The sequence below is a fragment of the Quercus robur genome, chromosome 3 (genome assembly GCF_932294415.1).
Source record: "Quercus robur chromosome 3, dhQueRobu3.1, whole genome shotgun sequence".
NCBI lineage: Eukaryota > Viridiplantae > Streptophyta > Magnoliopsida > Fagales > Fagaceae > Quercus > Quercus robur.
The window spans coordinates 153,111-168,126 of record NC_065536.1 but is presented as its reverse complement, the minus strand read 5'-3'; positions in this window follow the sequence as shown (position 1 = coordinate 168,126).

Genomic DNA, 15,016 nt, shown 5'->3' with positions numbered 1-15,016 from the left:
AGCAAATCTGCTATGGCCTGGCTCTTGACAGCCTTGGGAGTTCTTATACCTATATCATATTGTGAGAGCAACACTAGCTATTGTGCTATTCTTCCCGTGAGAAGGGGCTGGTGCAGGAGTGCTTTTATGGGGTGGGACTTGGTCACCAAGAGGATTTGGTGAGCTGAGAAGTACCTCTTCAACCTTTGGGATGCATAAACGACTACTAGGCAGGCTTTCTCTATTTTGGGGTACCTGGTCTCGGTATCCATGAGTGTTCTGCTTACATAATATATGGGCTGCTCATTTCCTTGGTCATCTTCTTGTGCCAGCAAAGCTCCTATTGCCTGAGAGTTTGATGCTAAGTATAGCAACAGAGGTCGCCCACGTACTGGTGCCTGGAGGGTGGGCAGATGGTTCATAATGCCCTGAATTCTTTGAAAAGATTCCTGCTGCTCTGTTCCCCAGGTAAATTCATTTCCCTTTTTCAATAGTTTGGATAGGCCTGTTGTAGCTGAGGCTAAACCAGGCACAAACCTCCTGATATAGGAGACCCTTCCCAGGAAGCTTTTGAGTTCCCTAACAGTAGTTGGTCTTCTCATCGTGGCAATAGCTGTGGCCTTGGCTGGGTCCACGCTTATGCCTTTGTGATGTACCAAGAACCCAAGGAACTTTCCAGCAGACACTCCAAAGGCGCACTTCATGGGATTCATACGTAACTTGTATTTCCTGCATCTTTCAAAGACTTGCTCAAGTACTTGGAAATGTCCTGTTCTGGTTTTTGACTTGACCACAATATCGTCTACATAATCTTCCATCTCCTCATGCATCATGTCATGGAAAATGCCTGTCATGGTCCGTTGATACGTAGCCCTCGTATTTTTGAGGCCAAAGGGCATTACAGTGTAGTAAAAGTTCCCAATCGGAGTTCTGAATGCCGTCTTCTCTGCATCTTTGGCTGCCATGCGGATTTGGTTGTATCCACTGTACCCATCCAAAAACGAGAACATTGAGTTTCCTGCAGCTGAATCTACAAGGAGGTCGATATTGGGTAAGGGGAACTTATCTTTAGGACATGCCTTGTTCAGGTTGCGAAAGTCTACACAGCAGCGGATTTGACCATTTTTCTTCTTCACAGGTACAATGTTGGAAAGCCATTTTGGGTGTTGGATGGGTTTGAGAAAACCAGCTGTTAGTAATTTCTTGACCTCTTGGACTATTTGAGCTTCTACCTCAGTGTGGAAGACCCTGGCTGGTTGGACTACTGGCCTCACCCCTGGGTCCACATTAAGAGAATGGACTACCAACTCCGAGTCTAGACTAGGCATCCCATCATAGGTCCATGCAAACACATCTCTGTATTTTTGAAGTAAGGTTACCAGTTGTTCTCTTTCTTGAGCCACCAATTGACTGCTAATGAAAACAGGTCTTCGGGATCCTGGTTCTGTTCCCAGGTGTACTTCCTTTAGTTCTTCCTCAGGCTGAATCTGGGCCTCCTTAACTGGTTCTTCTGGGATTTCTTCTTGGGCCATCATGCAGCTTGGTGGTCCGGAACCTTCCTGCACAATGCATTCGGGTCCCGCACACCTTCACAAACGATAAATTAGCCTTCCCCCAGGTTCCCGCACCACCACACATTCTCGGGATCCTGAAGAGCTGGGCTCCCTCTTTTGTCTTTTTCTTTCTAAAAGGTTTCTCAGGTCATGGGTGCCTCTTCCTCCTTCTTCTTCTTCTAGGATAGGTACCCCCGGGGTCCCCGGGGTGGGGTTCTCATCATCTGGCTCCAACTCATCATAAAACATCGTTTCTGCAAAGTTCACTTCTCCCTGGCTGAAAGGATTATGATTGGCAGGGATCCTTATGGGCCTCCCATTCAGTCTCCCTTTAATGCATTGATGGAACATGGATGGAATAAGGCGATGTTTATGAAGCCACGGGCGTCCCAACAACACGTAATAAGAAACTTCTGCATTAATCACATGAAACCTTGTCAAAGCTACTATTGGCCCTACCCTTAAGGCTAGCTGCACGTATCCTTCTGTTGATTCCACCGATCCTCCAAATCCTGTTATCTCCATAGGGGTCCCCAGGATCCTTCTATCAACTAAGCCAACAGCTTCCAGGGTACTTAAGGAAATGAGGTTGAGGGATGCCCCCGTATCCACCAGTGCTCTTCTGACTTGAACACCGTTTATGGTGGCCATGAGATAAAGGGGTCTACGGTGGTCTGGGTGCTCAATTTCCATGTCTTCATCAGTGAAGGTTATTGCATTGGTTGTTTCCAGGAAAGCTCGACTAGCATGTGACTCAGCTGTAAAGCATTCCATCCCTGAATCTGCTGCTATGCTCATGAGAGACTCTGTGGCCACCCTTCTTGCTTCTGGTCCGAATCCTAATTGAATGAATAGTGACCTGAACTTAGGATTCTTCTAGAGGGTTCTGACTGTGCTCGGGTGGAAGGATCCTTCAGATTCTCCTGCTTCTGCTGGGTTCCCGTGTATTACTACTGCTACCACCCCTTTTCCTTTGTGGTTAGGCAAGGGGTTCCTCTGCACTTCTGGCTCCTTCTGAGTGAGTTCCAAGGTTCCTTCTCTCAACTTTTTGTGGAAGAGCCTGCGAAGGGTCCAGCAGTCCTTAGTGGAGTGCTTCACATAATTATGGATTCTGCAAAATAAAGGATTCTTCCTTTCTTCTTCGGTTGGTGGCCTGGACACAGTGAATGGCCTGACAACCCCATCTCCAATCCATTTGTCTAGGACATGGCTTAACTCCTCAGCTGTGCATGGGATCACTGGTGGTTCCTCAAACACCTTCCCATCTGGTCTCTTCCTTTTCTCTCCTGCTGGTGCTGTCATAGCTTGGGACGCGGGCAGCCTTTTTGTTCTCATGGTTTGCGCTGTCCTTCTAGTTCTCTGTAGCAGGTCAGCAAACTGTGTGATACATAAATTTTCAAGGTTGAGCCTGTAATCAAAAAGCATGTTGGCTATACAGGTTTCCACGAGCTCCTTTTCTTCATGGTCTCCATAACAGTCTAGAGACACATCTTCGAATCTTTTAATAAACTGAACAGGATCTTCTCCAGGTCTCTGCCTCACCATCTGCAGGTTCTGGAAAGTGATTTTGTCTTCACCAGGGTAATATTTGGCGCAAAATTTTTCCATCATCTCATCCCAGGTCTTGATGGACCCGGGTCTCAGCGTGGTGTACCAAGTGTATGCCCTATCCACAAAGGATTTAGCAAATTCCCTTAGACATAATTATTTGTCTCCTGCATAGGGGCCCATAGTGTGGACAAACCTGCTCACATGTTCCACGGCACTTCCATTACTCCCATCGAAAGGATGGAACTTTGGGGGTTCGTATCCCTTAGGATATGGTTTGCCAAGAAGTTCTGGAGGGAACGGGGGATCCTGAGAGAATTGCTTAGGGATCCCTGAGAGTTTTTCCCTTTCTTGCTCCAGGAGGGCATTGGCGTCTGCCAGTGTTAGGTACTGAGGGTTGGCTTTTCCTCCCACTGCTGACCCTCCTTCTGGCTGTGTCCCATCTTGGTGGCCAGTAGGGGGAATATTGTCTCTGACTTCCTGTGTCCTGCCTTCTTTGAGAAGACGAACTTCTTGCTCCAGATCCTTTAACATTGCTATCATCCTGGCCATTAGGTCTGGTTCCTGTCTTGCGTGTCTTTGTTCCGACACAACCTCCTGTTCCACCAAGGGTATCCCACCTCCTTGCTTGGAGACTTCCTCGTTTTCTCCTACAGGCTCAGAGGCCGTAGGTGGCACATTAGCTCCTTTGCTGTTTCTTTGTCTTGGAGGCATTCTCTGTGAAGGGATTGTTTCTTCCTTCTTCTTTGCCCAGTCCCCAGTGGAGTCGCCAAAATGTGAGAGAGTCTTTTTCGGGATACTCAGGCCCAGGGATCCCGAGCCTGAATGAAAAAGAAAGGATTTGGTGGACCGGGCCTTGACTCACTGCAGCTAACAAACTGTTTAAGAATCAAGTGAATGCAGAGAATACTCCTGACAACATACAGAAAAAATGACAAACAAGGATATAGAAGAGTGCCAAAAATTAACAACGTAAGTTCGGAAAGAAAGAAAAACAGGATTAGCAAGACGATAAAAGAGTGCTGTGGGGATCCTGGGAATTATGAAACAGTATTTCATTAAAACATGATCTGTTTGATTACAGAAAGCTCACTAGGACGTGATACAAGGTCCAATCGAGCTCAAAAATTGCAGCCTTGAATGGCTATTTCAGCCTTCAAAACTTGCGAAGTTTGATTCTCGTTGAATCCGAGTATGTACCATAGTGGCCTTTACAGGATATCGGGAAGCAGTATTTTCTTTCCCTTAGTATTTTCTTTCTGCACAGATTTTCTGATAGTTTTTCCTAGAGAATCTCTTATTTCTTGTGTTTCTTTCCTTTTTTCTTGCTGCCTTCTTCACAACCCACCCCCTCCTTTTATAGTGGAGTTTTCTGGGCGTCCCGGGGAACCATTGGTTCCCCTGTTTTGCTTTCCTGCGAACAGAGCACGTCTTGTCCCTGTTGTCTTGGTAAGTCCTTTTTCCGTTTCTTCTCATTCTTTCCTTCTCTCAGTTCTGATCCTTTTGAAAGCTTCTGGTTGGCTATCTTCTTTGGGAGTGCTGAGGTATGCCCTTCTCGGCATCCCCACTTCTGGCGCCTTCTGCTTTTCCTTTTCTTTCCTATTTGGGCGGAATCCCGTCCTGCCTTTTTAAAGATCGTTTGTTGTCATCCTTCTTCCTTGTCTTGGTTCCCCGAGGACTCTTCTGTCTGTGCCGTGAGAAGTCGCTCGCGCTTTTTGTTTTTTTTTTTTTTTTTTTTTTTTTTTTTTTTTTTTTTTTTCTGTCTTCTTTCTATCGAGCTGTCCCAATCTTCCTTCTTCTTCGTGCCTGAAAGGATCCGCGCCTATTGATGGTGCCTGAGGATCCTTGCTACTTATATTTTGCCGTGATCTCTTTTTTTCTGGATGCTTTTCTTTTCTGGGCTTCGGGATCCTCTGGGCCTTTCGTATAATCCCTTTGGACTTGGCTTGGGTTTTCCTTCTGGGCTTAACTCATTCTTTTTGGGCTTAGCTTATTCTTTCTTGGGCTTATTTTACTATGATCTCTTTTTTTTTTAGACCTCAACAAGTTTCAAGGACCCGGAAGAAGACCAAGGTAGAGTCTTCTTTTCCCCAGGTTCCTGTGACTGCTTCAGTCCATAGTTCTTTAGGATCCTCTGGTTTGGTATCCCAGCCTCCTTTAGGACCCTCTGAGCGTACTCGTAGTAAGCAAAAGACTTCCAGAGAATCTGTAGAGAGAGAGAGAAGGGCAAGACTTCTTTCCTTCTTCTTTTTTTTTTTTTTTACCTGTTCACCTTGTTGCACTCATTTTCTATTTTGCTGACGAGTGGTGATTTCCTTTGCAGTCCAAGCGCAAGTCTGATCACAAGAAGGGTAAAAGCCAATCTTCTGGAGACGACGTGGTACGTGTGTTCCCCCTTCTTCTGTTCTTTCCCTTTTGTTCTAACATTGTGTTGTTAGCATTCCCTGCTGTTGTGTTTTTCTCTTTTTTTTTTTTTACTTGGTATTGCCTTCTCCGCTTCTTCTTCCTTTAACTTGGTATTGCCTTCTCCGCTTCTTCTTCCTTTAGGTGGAGGTATCCCCTCCTGTGACTGACAAGGCTCTGGGGGAGGAAACTATCACAGCTCTTTCTGTCGTTTTTCCTGTTATGGGGGAGGAGCCCCCTACTGATGATCCAGCTGAGGAAACCGGGCAACCGATGCAAGGTTCCCAGGATTCTCAGGATCCCAAAGCTTCTAGGATCCCGTCATCTCAAAGTCCCCATCTTGAACGCACTCCTAGTCCTATCAAGACTGTGTTTCCTCAATCCTTGTCAGATAAAGGTGCTTTGGGAGACACTCCTCTATCCAAACAAACAGGTAAACCTTGTTTCCTTGAAATAGCGTTATATTTTTTTTTTTTACTTTCTTTTCCAGTTTTTTTCTTGAATTCCTCCTTTTCCTTTTCCTTTTAGGTCAAACCAGTGAGAAATCTGCTCCCAGTGTTGCCTCTTCTTTAGAATCAGAGAGCTCAGAAGGTGAGTGCAAGCTGCTCCCATCGTGTTTCCTTTTTCTTCCCCCCCCCCCTTTTTTTTTCTTTTATATGGCGAAGCCCCCTGCATCTATCCCTTCCTTTAGCCACTTTGCCATTGGTCCTTCACCTTTTCTTCAACTTGCTTTATGTTCCTTCCCAGAATCTTCGGGGAAGTCAGGAGATCAGGAAGAAGAGGCTCTGCCCCAAGAAACTGGAACCGGTTTGTTCTTCTTTTTCTCTCCTTTAAAAAAGAACTAAATCTGTTCTTCCTTTTCTTTTTCTTCTTTCTTTTTTTTTGAATACTGATACAGGCTTTGCAGGTTCTGAGCTTGTTATCCCTGAAGGAATTGTGAGACCTGTTGAAGTTGCTGACCTTTATCCAGAGCAAAAGGCTGCAAGTCCTCCTGCCTCTGCAAGTGGTGACACGGCGATGGGGGATGCCTCGAAGATGGCTGCCTCAGATCTTGATTCAAGGCTTTCCTCTTTCCTGGCTCGCTTTGATCTCTTGGAATTCAACAGTCTTCCTGCCAGCCACTTTCATGTATTTGGGTCTTCTTATGACAGCTTCCTGCGCTTCTCTGTTCCTGTGGAAGGCCTGCCGCTGCTAGAGAGCCTGCTCAAGAGTCACGGGGATTTTACCAGCGGCTTCAAGGGAGGCGTTTTTCTAGGCAATATTTTGATGGAGTTGCTGTGTGCTGTGTTGATTTCCCTAAGGAATTCCTCTGTAGATTCCTTGTCTGAAGAAAAGCTTCTGGAGTGGAGAGGGGTGGTGCAGGACCTTCTAGAGGCCAAGTTCAATTTGTCTTTTCTGCTGGATCACTTGCGTCTGCTGGCTCATATGCTGTTTCAGAGGAAATCATTCAAGAGTATAGACACTGAGATAGCTGCTGCTGAGGAAGCTTTGGCTCATGCTCACAAGGTTTTACAAGACTTGAAGGTCAAACGGCAGAGGATCCTTTCTACTTTGGCTGTGCCTGTTATTTCTCCGGATGCCTCCCTGTTGGCCGGCCTCATTCCTTAGCCTTTTTTTTTTATAGATTTACATGAACAATTTGGGGTTGTATAAGTTTTTTTTTTTTGAACATTGCTCTGCTCTTTGCTTTCTCTTTTATGTTTCAAAACTGCTTCTTATTTCTTAGTATGTGAATCTGCCCTTTTCCTTGGATATATATATTGCCTTTACTTTCTTGTGACTCTTTTCTTTCCTGAGTCCTGGACCATGGTTTCCACAGGCTTCACTGTAAGTTCTGGTCCAGGTACCTGGTAATTTATTGTGCAAGTACTGAACTGGGTACACTGGTATCCTTCTCTATGTATGTTTTTTTTTTTTTTTGGAGATACGGTCCCAGTTCATGAACTTTGATAGGTTCCCCTTTTGTCAAGTGCTAGGCTAGGTATCTTAGATATTTTACTTTTATTTTGTGATCCTAGACCTATGCACTTGGGACTGTTTGTGGGATATCTGAAATTATTTGTGAGGTGGATCCTGGGCCATATGTAAAAGGGTATTACATATTCTCCCCTTTTTTTTTTACTCAGGTATCCTTCCTTAAATTTATCCACATTTGGTCTTTGCAGTATTTAAAGAAAAACTTAAATGTTGAAGAAACAAGAATTTCATTAAAACATGGTCATTTTTTTTAAGGAACAAAGAAAAAGTTTTTTGGTGTAGCATTGACCACAAAGTGTCAATCTATCACATGTTCCTGAAAAAAATTATCTTAGACCAGAATTCTTGATAAAGGCTGAAAAATAAAAAGACAAAAATAAACAAGAACTTAGCAGATAGTGAAGCTGGTGAAAGGACCCTGAGGTACTGGGATCCCCTTATCCTTATGCATAGTATTGCTTCAGCCATTTCCCGTTTATGGGCTCTGTTAGGACTGTTCCATCTTCTTTGGCAAGGTAATAATATCCACTTTCATGAGCTGCATTGATGATGTAGGGTCCTTCCCATTTTGGGGTGAACTTGGAAGGCCCTGGCAGGTTCCTCCTCACGTGCTCCGCCATCCTTAGCACTAATTGCCCTTTGGTGAACACTCTTGGGCGTACTGCTTGTGCATATGCTCTGGTCATTCATTGCTGGTATCTTTGGCTCCTTTTCTTGGCCAGCTCTCTTTCTTCTTCTACTCCTTCCAGATCTACTAGCCTCTTTTCATTGCTTGCGTCCTCACTTTCTCCCTGATTTTCCTCGAGAACTACCCTTGGTGTAGGAATGATTAACTCCACAGGGCTGATGGCTTCTGTTCCATAAACCAGGGAGAATGGGGAGAATCCTGTGGCTGTCTTTACAGAGCTCCTACATGCCCAAAGCACATCTGCCAGATGGTCACTCCATTTTCCTCCATACTCATGCTTCATTTTCTTAAGGATTTTTAATATTACCCTATTAGTAGCTTTAGCTTGGCCGTTTCCTTGTGGGTAGTATGGGGTAGATCTTCCATGCTTGATGTGGTATGCTTCAGTTAATCCCTTCACATCTTTGTTTATGAATGGAGTTCCATTGTCGCTGATCAATCTTCTGGGGATCCCGAACCTTGTAATGATGTGGTCTCGAATGAAATTTGCTACAGTTGCTCCACTAGCTTTATTCAAAGGGATGGCCTCTACCCATTTTGTAAAGTACTCCGTGGCTGCCAGGATCCATATATAACCATTGGATGGAGGATTTATGGGCCCTATGAGATCGAGCCCCCAAGTATGAAAAGGGCATGGCGTCGTCATATCCTGTAGGACATTTGGGTGAGTGTGAATTGCATCTCCTAGGACTTGGCAAGCATGACATGTTTTTACCAGCTCCTCAGAGTCTCTTTTCATCGTTGGCCAGTAATATCCCAACAACAGTAACTGCTTGTACAGCCTTCTCTTCCCTGGGTGACTTCCGCAATCTCCAGAGTGCACCTCTCTGACTACTTCTCTAGCTTCCTTTGGTCCCAGGCACCTGAGGGGATCCCCATGGTATCCTTTTTTGAACAAAGTGTCGTTCTGCAAGAAATACCTGCACGCTAGTTTTTTGAGCTTGTGGGCCAGTTCCTTGTCGGTTGGCAGGATCCCCCGAGCCAGGTATCCTATGAAAGGAACCCGCCAATCTTCTGCAATAAACACCGCGTAGCTTTCTTCTTTATCGATTGCCAAACGACATTCCTTGCATTTTCCCTGTATGATTGCTGCTTCCTTGTCCATATCTGGCCAGTAATACCCCATGCGTTGCATCCTTCTGTATAGGCTGACTTTTTCTGCAACTCCACATGCTTGGGCGTGTAATTCTTCTAGTTTCAACTTTCCTTCCTTCTCGGTGATACATCTGGACAGTATTCCTCCTGGCAGTCTTCTATACAATTCTCCTTCTATCTGAGTGTAATCCATTAGTTCTTTGATGTTCCCTCTAGGGCTCGCCTCTTTCATCCTTTCTTTGACTTCGTCCCTCCAGTCCCACTGTTTGGATTCCCCGGGGTACATCCCTTGGAGGATCTTTACAATAGAATGCTCCTGCCTTCCTATTTTTATCAGCGTATCCCTCCCATTAAATGGTATTTGGGATCCCAGGGTGGCGAGAGCATTTGCAAACCTGTTTTCACTTCTTTGAGTGTATTCTATGCTGAAGGTTTGAAATTCCATCTCCAGCCTTTGTGCCCAAGTCCTGTAGGCTGCTAAGCTTTGTTCCCGTAATGCAAAGTCACCTTTCACTTGGGAGACTACAAGATTAGAATCTCCCAGCACTCTCATATGTTTCACTCCTATGCTGAGTGCTATAGTCAACCCAGTTAAGTATGCCTCATACTCAGCTGCATTATTAGAGCATGAGAAACCAAGCTTGAAAGACAGGGGCATGATATCCCCATTTTCACAGCTTAGTACAATTCCTACCCCATTTGAAGTTGCTGTAGCTGACCCGTCAAACCTCGTGGTCCATTTCTTCCCTGGGATCTCCATCACTGCTACCTCACCAGGGATTTCTTCGCTCAGTGGGCCTTTTTCCTTTCCTGGGAATTGAGCTAGTAAATCTGCTATGGCTTGGCTCTTGACAGCCTTGGGAGTTCTTATACCTATATCATATTGTGAGAGCAACACTAGCCATTGTGCTATTCTTCCCGTGAGAAGGGGCTGGTGCAGGAGTGCTTTTATGGGGTGGGACTTGGTCAGCAAGAGGATTTGGTGAGCTGAGAAGTACCTCTTCAACCTTTGGGATGCATAAACGATTACTAGGCAGGCTTTCTCTATTATGGGGTACCTAGTCTCGGTATCCTTGAGTGTTCTGCTTACATAATATATGGGTTACTCATTTCCTTGGTCATCTTCTTGTACCAGCAAAGCTCCTATTGCCTGAGAGTTTGATGCTAAGTATAGCAACAGAGGTCGCCCACGTACTGGTGCCTGGAGGGTGGGCAGATGGTTCATAATGCCCTGAATTCTTTGAAAAGCTTCCTGCTGCTCTGTTCCCCAGGTAAATTCATTTCCCTTTTTCAATAGTTTGGATAGGCCTGCTGTAGCTGAGGCTAAACCAGGCACAAACCTCCTGATATAGGAGACCCTTCCCAGGAAGCTTTTGAGTTCCCTAACAGTAGTTGGTCTTCTCATCGTGGCAATAGCTGTGGCCTTGGCTGGGTCCACGCTTATGCCTTTGTGATGTATCAGGAACCCAAGGAACTTTCCAGCAGACACTCCAAAGGCGCACTTCATGGGGTTCATACGTAACTTGTATTTCCTGCATCTTTCAAAGACTTGCTCAAGTACTTGGAAATGTCCTGTTCTGGTTTTTGACTTGACCACAATATCGTCTACATAATCTTCCATCTCCTCATGCATCATGTCATGGAAAATGGCTGTCATGGTCCGTTGATACGTAGCCCCCGCATTTTTGAGGCCAAAAGGCATTACAGTGTAGTAAAAGTTCCCAATCGGAGTTCTGAATGCCGTCTTCTCTGCATCTTTGGCTGCCATGCGGATTTGGTTGTATCCACTGTACCCATCCATAAACGAGAACATTGAGTTTCCTGCAGCTGAATCTATAAGGAGGTCGATATTGGGCAAGGGGAACTCATCTTTAGGACATGCCTTGTTCAGGTTGCGAAAGTCTACACAGCGGCGGATTTGACCATTTTTCTTCTTCACAGGTACAATGTTGGAAAGCCATTTTGGGTGTTGGATGGGTTTGATAAAACCAGCTGTTAGTAATTTCTTGGACTATTTGAGCTTCTACCTCAGTGTGGAAGACCCTAGCTGGTTGGACTACTGGCCTCATCCCCGGGTCCACATTAAGAGAATGGACTACCAACTCCGGGTCTAGACCAGGCATCTCATCATAGGTCCATGCAAACACATCTCTGTATTTTTGAAGTAAAGTTACCAGTTGTTCTCTTTCTTGAGCCACCAATTGACTGCTAATGAAAACAGGTTTTCGGGATCCTGGTTCTGTTCCCAAGTCTACTTCCTTTAGTTCTTCCTCAGGCTGAATCTGGGCCTCCTTAACTGGTTCTTCTGGGATTTCTTCTTGGGCCATCATGCAGCTTGGTGGTCCGGGACCTTCCTGCACAATGCATTCGGGTCCCGCGCACCTTCACAAACGATAAATTAGCCTTCCCCCAGGTTCCCGCACCACCACACATTCTCGGGATCCTGAAAAGCTGGGCTCCCTCTTTTGTCTTTTTCTTTCTAAAAGGTTTCTCAGGTCACGGGTGCCCCTTCCTCCCTCTTCTTCTTCTAAGATAGGTGCCCCCGGGGTCCCCGGGGTGGGGTTCTCATCATCTGGCTCCAACTCATCATAAAACATCGTTTCTGCAAAGTTCACTTCTCCCTGGCTGAAAGGATTATGATTGGCAGGGATCCTTATGGGCCTCCCATTCAGTCTCCCTTTAATGCATTGATGGAATGTGGATGGAATAAGGCGATGTTTATGAAGCCACGGGCGTCCCAACAACACGTGATAAGAAACTTCTGCATTAATCACATGAAACCTTGTCAAAGCTACTATTGGCCCTACCCTTAAGGCTAGCTGCACGTATCCTTCTGTTGATTCCACCGATCCTCCAAATCCTGTTATTTCCATGGGGGCCCCCAGGATCCTTCTGTCAACTAAGCCAACAGCTTCCAGGGTACTTAAGGCAATGAGGTTGAGTGATGCCCCCGTATCCACCAGTGCTCTTCTGACTTGAACACCGTTTATGGTGGCCATGAGATAAAGGGGTCTACGGTGGTCTGGGTGCTCAATCTCCATGTCTTCATCAGTGAAGGTTATTGCATTGGTTGTTTCTAGGAAAGCTCGACTAGCATGTGACTCAGCTGTAAAGCATTCCATCCCTGAATCTGCTGCTATGCTCATGAGAGACTCTGTGGCCACCCTTCTTGCTTCTGGTCCGAATCCTAATTGATTGAATAGTGACCTGAACTTAGGATTCTTCTGGAGGGTTCTGACTGTGCTCGGGTGGAAGGATCCTTCAGATTCTCCTGCTTCTGCCGAGTTCCCATGTATTACTACTGCTACCACCCCTTTTCCTTTGTGGTTAGGCAAGGGGTTCCTCTGCACTTCTGGCTCCTTCTGAGTGAGTTCCAAGGTTCCTTCTCTCAACTTTTTGTGGAAGAGCCTGCGAAGAGTCCAGCAGTCCTTAGTGGAGTGCTTCACATAATTATGGATTCTGCAAAATAAAGGATTCTTCCTTTCTTCTTCGGTTGGTGGCTTGGACACAGTGAATGGCCTGACAACTCCATCTCCAATCCATTTGTCTAGGACATGCCTTAACTCCTCAGCTATGCATGGGATCACCGGTGGTTCCTCAAACACCTTCCCATCTGGTCTCTTCCTTTTCTCTCTTGCTGATGCTGTCATAGCTTGGGACGCGGGCAGCCTTTTTGTTCTCATGGTTTGCGCTGTCCTTCTGGTTCTCTGTAGCAGGTCAGCAAACTGTGTGATACATAAATTTTCAAGGTTGAGCCTGTAATCAAAAAGCATGTTGGCTATACAGGTTTCCACGAGCTCCTTTTCTTCATGGTCTCCATAACAGTCTAGAGACACATCTTCGAATCTTTTAATAAACTGAACAGGATCTTCTCCAGGTCTCTGCCTCACCATCTGCAGGTTCTGGAAAGTGATTTTTTCTTCACCAGGGTAATATTTGGCGCAGAATTTTTCCATCATCTCATCCCAGGTCTTGATGGACCCGGGTCTCAGCGTGGTGTACCAAGTGTATGCCCTATCCACTAAGGATTTGGCAAATTCCTTTAGACATAATTCTTTGTCTCCTGCATAGGGGCCCATAGTGTGGACAAACCTGCTCACATGTTCCACGGCACTTCCATTCCTCCCATCGAAAGGATGGAACTTTGGGGGTTCGTATCCCTTAGGATATGGTTTGCCAAGAAGTTCTGGAGGGAACGGGGGATCCCGAGAGAATTGCTTGGGGATCCCTGAGAGTTTTTCCCTTTCTTGCTCCAGGAGGGCATTGACGTCTGCCAGTGTCAAGTACTGAGGGTTGGCTCTTCCTCCCACTTCTGACCCTCCTTCTGGCTGTGTCCCATCTTGGTGGCCAGTAGGGGGAATATTGTCTCTGATTTCCTGTGTCCTACCTTCTTTGAGAAGACGAACTTCTTGCTCCAGATCCTTTAACATTGTTGTCATCCTGGCCATTAGGTCTGGTTCCTGTCTTGCGTGTCTTTGTTCCGACACAACCTCCTGTTCCACCAAGGGTATCCCACCTCCTTGCCTAGAGACTTCCTCGTTTTCTCCTACAGGCTCAGAGGCCGTAGGTGGCACATTAGTTCCTTTGCTGTTTCTTTGTCTTGGAGGCATTCTCTGTGAAGGGATTGTCTCTTCCTTCTTCTTTGCCCAGTCCCCAGTGGAGTCGCGAAAATGTGAGAGTGTCTTTTTCGGGATACTCAGGCCTAGGGATCCCGAGCCTGAATGAAAAAGGAAAGGATTTGGTGGACCGGGCCTTGACTCACCGCAGCTAACAAGCTGTTTAAGAATCAAGTGAATGCAGAGAATACTCCTGACAACATACAGAAAGAAAATGACAAATAAGGATATCGAAGAGTGTCAAAAATTAACAACGTAAGTTCAGAAAGAAAGAAAAACAGGATTAGCAAGACGATAAAAAAAGAGTTCCGTGGGGATCCTGGGAATTATGAAACAATATTTCATTAAGACATTATCTGTTTGATTACAGAAAGCTCACTAGGACGTGATACAAGGTCCAATCAAGCTCAAAAATTGCAGCCTTGAATGGCTATTTCAGCCTTCAAAACTTGTGAAGTTTGATTCTCGTTGAATCCGAGTATGTGCCATAGTGGCCTTTACAGGATATCGGGAAGCAGTATTTGTTTTCCCTTAGTATTTTCTTTCTGTACAGATTTTTCTGATAGTTTTTCCTAGAGAATTTCTTCTTTCTTATGTTTCTTTCTTTTTTTCTCGCTGCCTTCTTCACAACCCATCCCCTCCTTTTATAGTGGAGTTTTCTGGGCGTCCCGGGGAACCGTTGGTTCCCCTGTTTTGTTCTTTTGCAAACAGAGCATGCTCTGTCTCCATCGCCTCGGTAAGTCCCTTTTCCGTTTTCTCTCATTCTTTCCTTCTCTTGGTTCTGATTCCTTCGAAAGCTTTTGGTTGGCCATCCTCTTTGGGACGTGCTGAGGTATGCCCTTCTCGGCATCCCCATTTCTGGCGTCTTCCTCTTTTCCCTTTCTTTCCTTTTTGGGCGGAATCCTGTTCTGCCATTTTTGAAAGTCATTTGTTACCATTCTTCTTCCCTGTCCTGGTTCCCCGAGGTCCTTTTCTGTCTGTGCCATTGAGAGGTCGCTCGTGTCTTTTATTTCTTGTTTTTCTTCTTCTGTCTTCTTTCTATCGATTTGTCCCAGTCTTCCTTTTTATTTGTGCTTGAAGGGATCTGCGCTTATTGAGGATCCTTGCTTCTTTACACTCTGCCGTGGTTTCTTTTTTGGACGCTTCTTTCTTTTCTA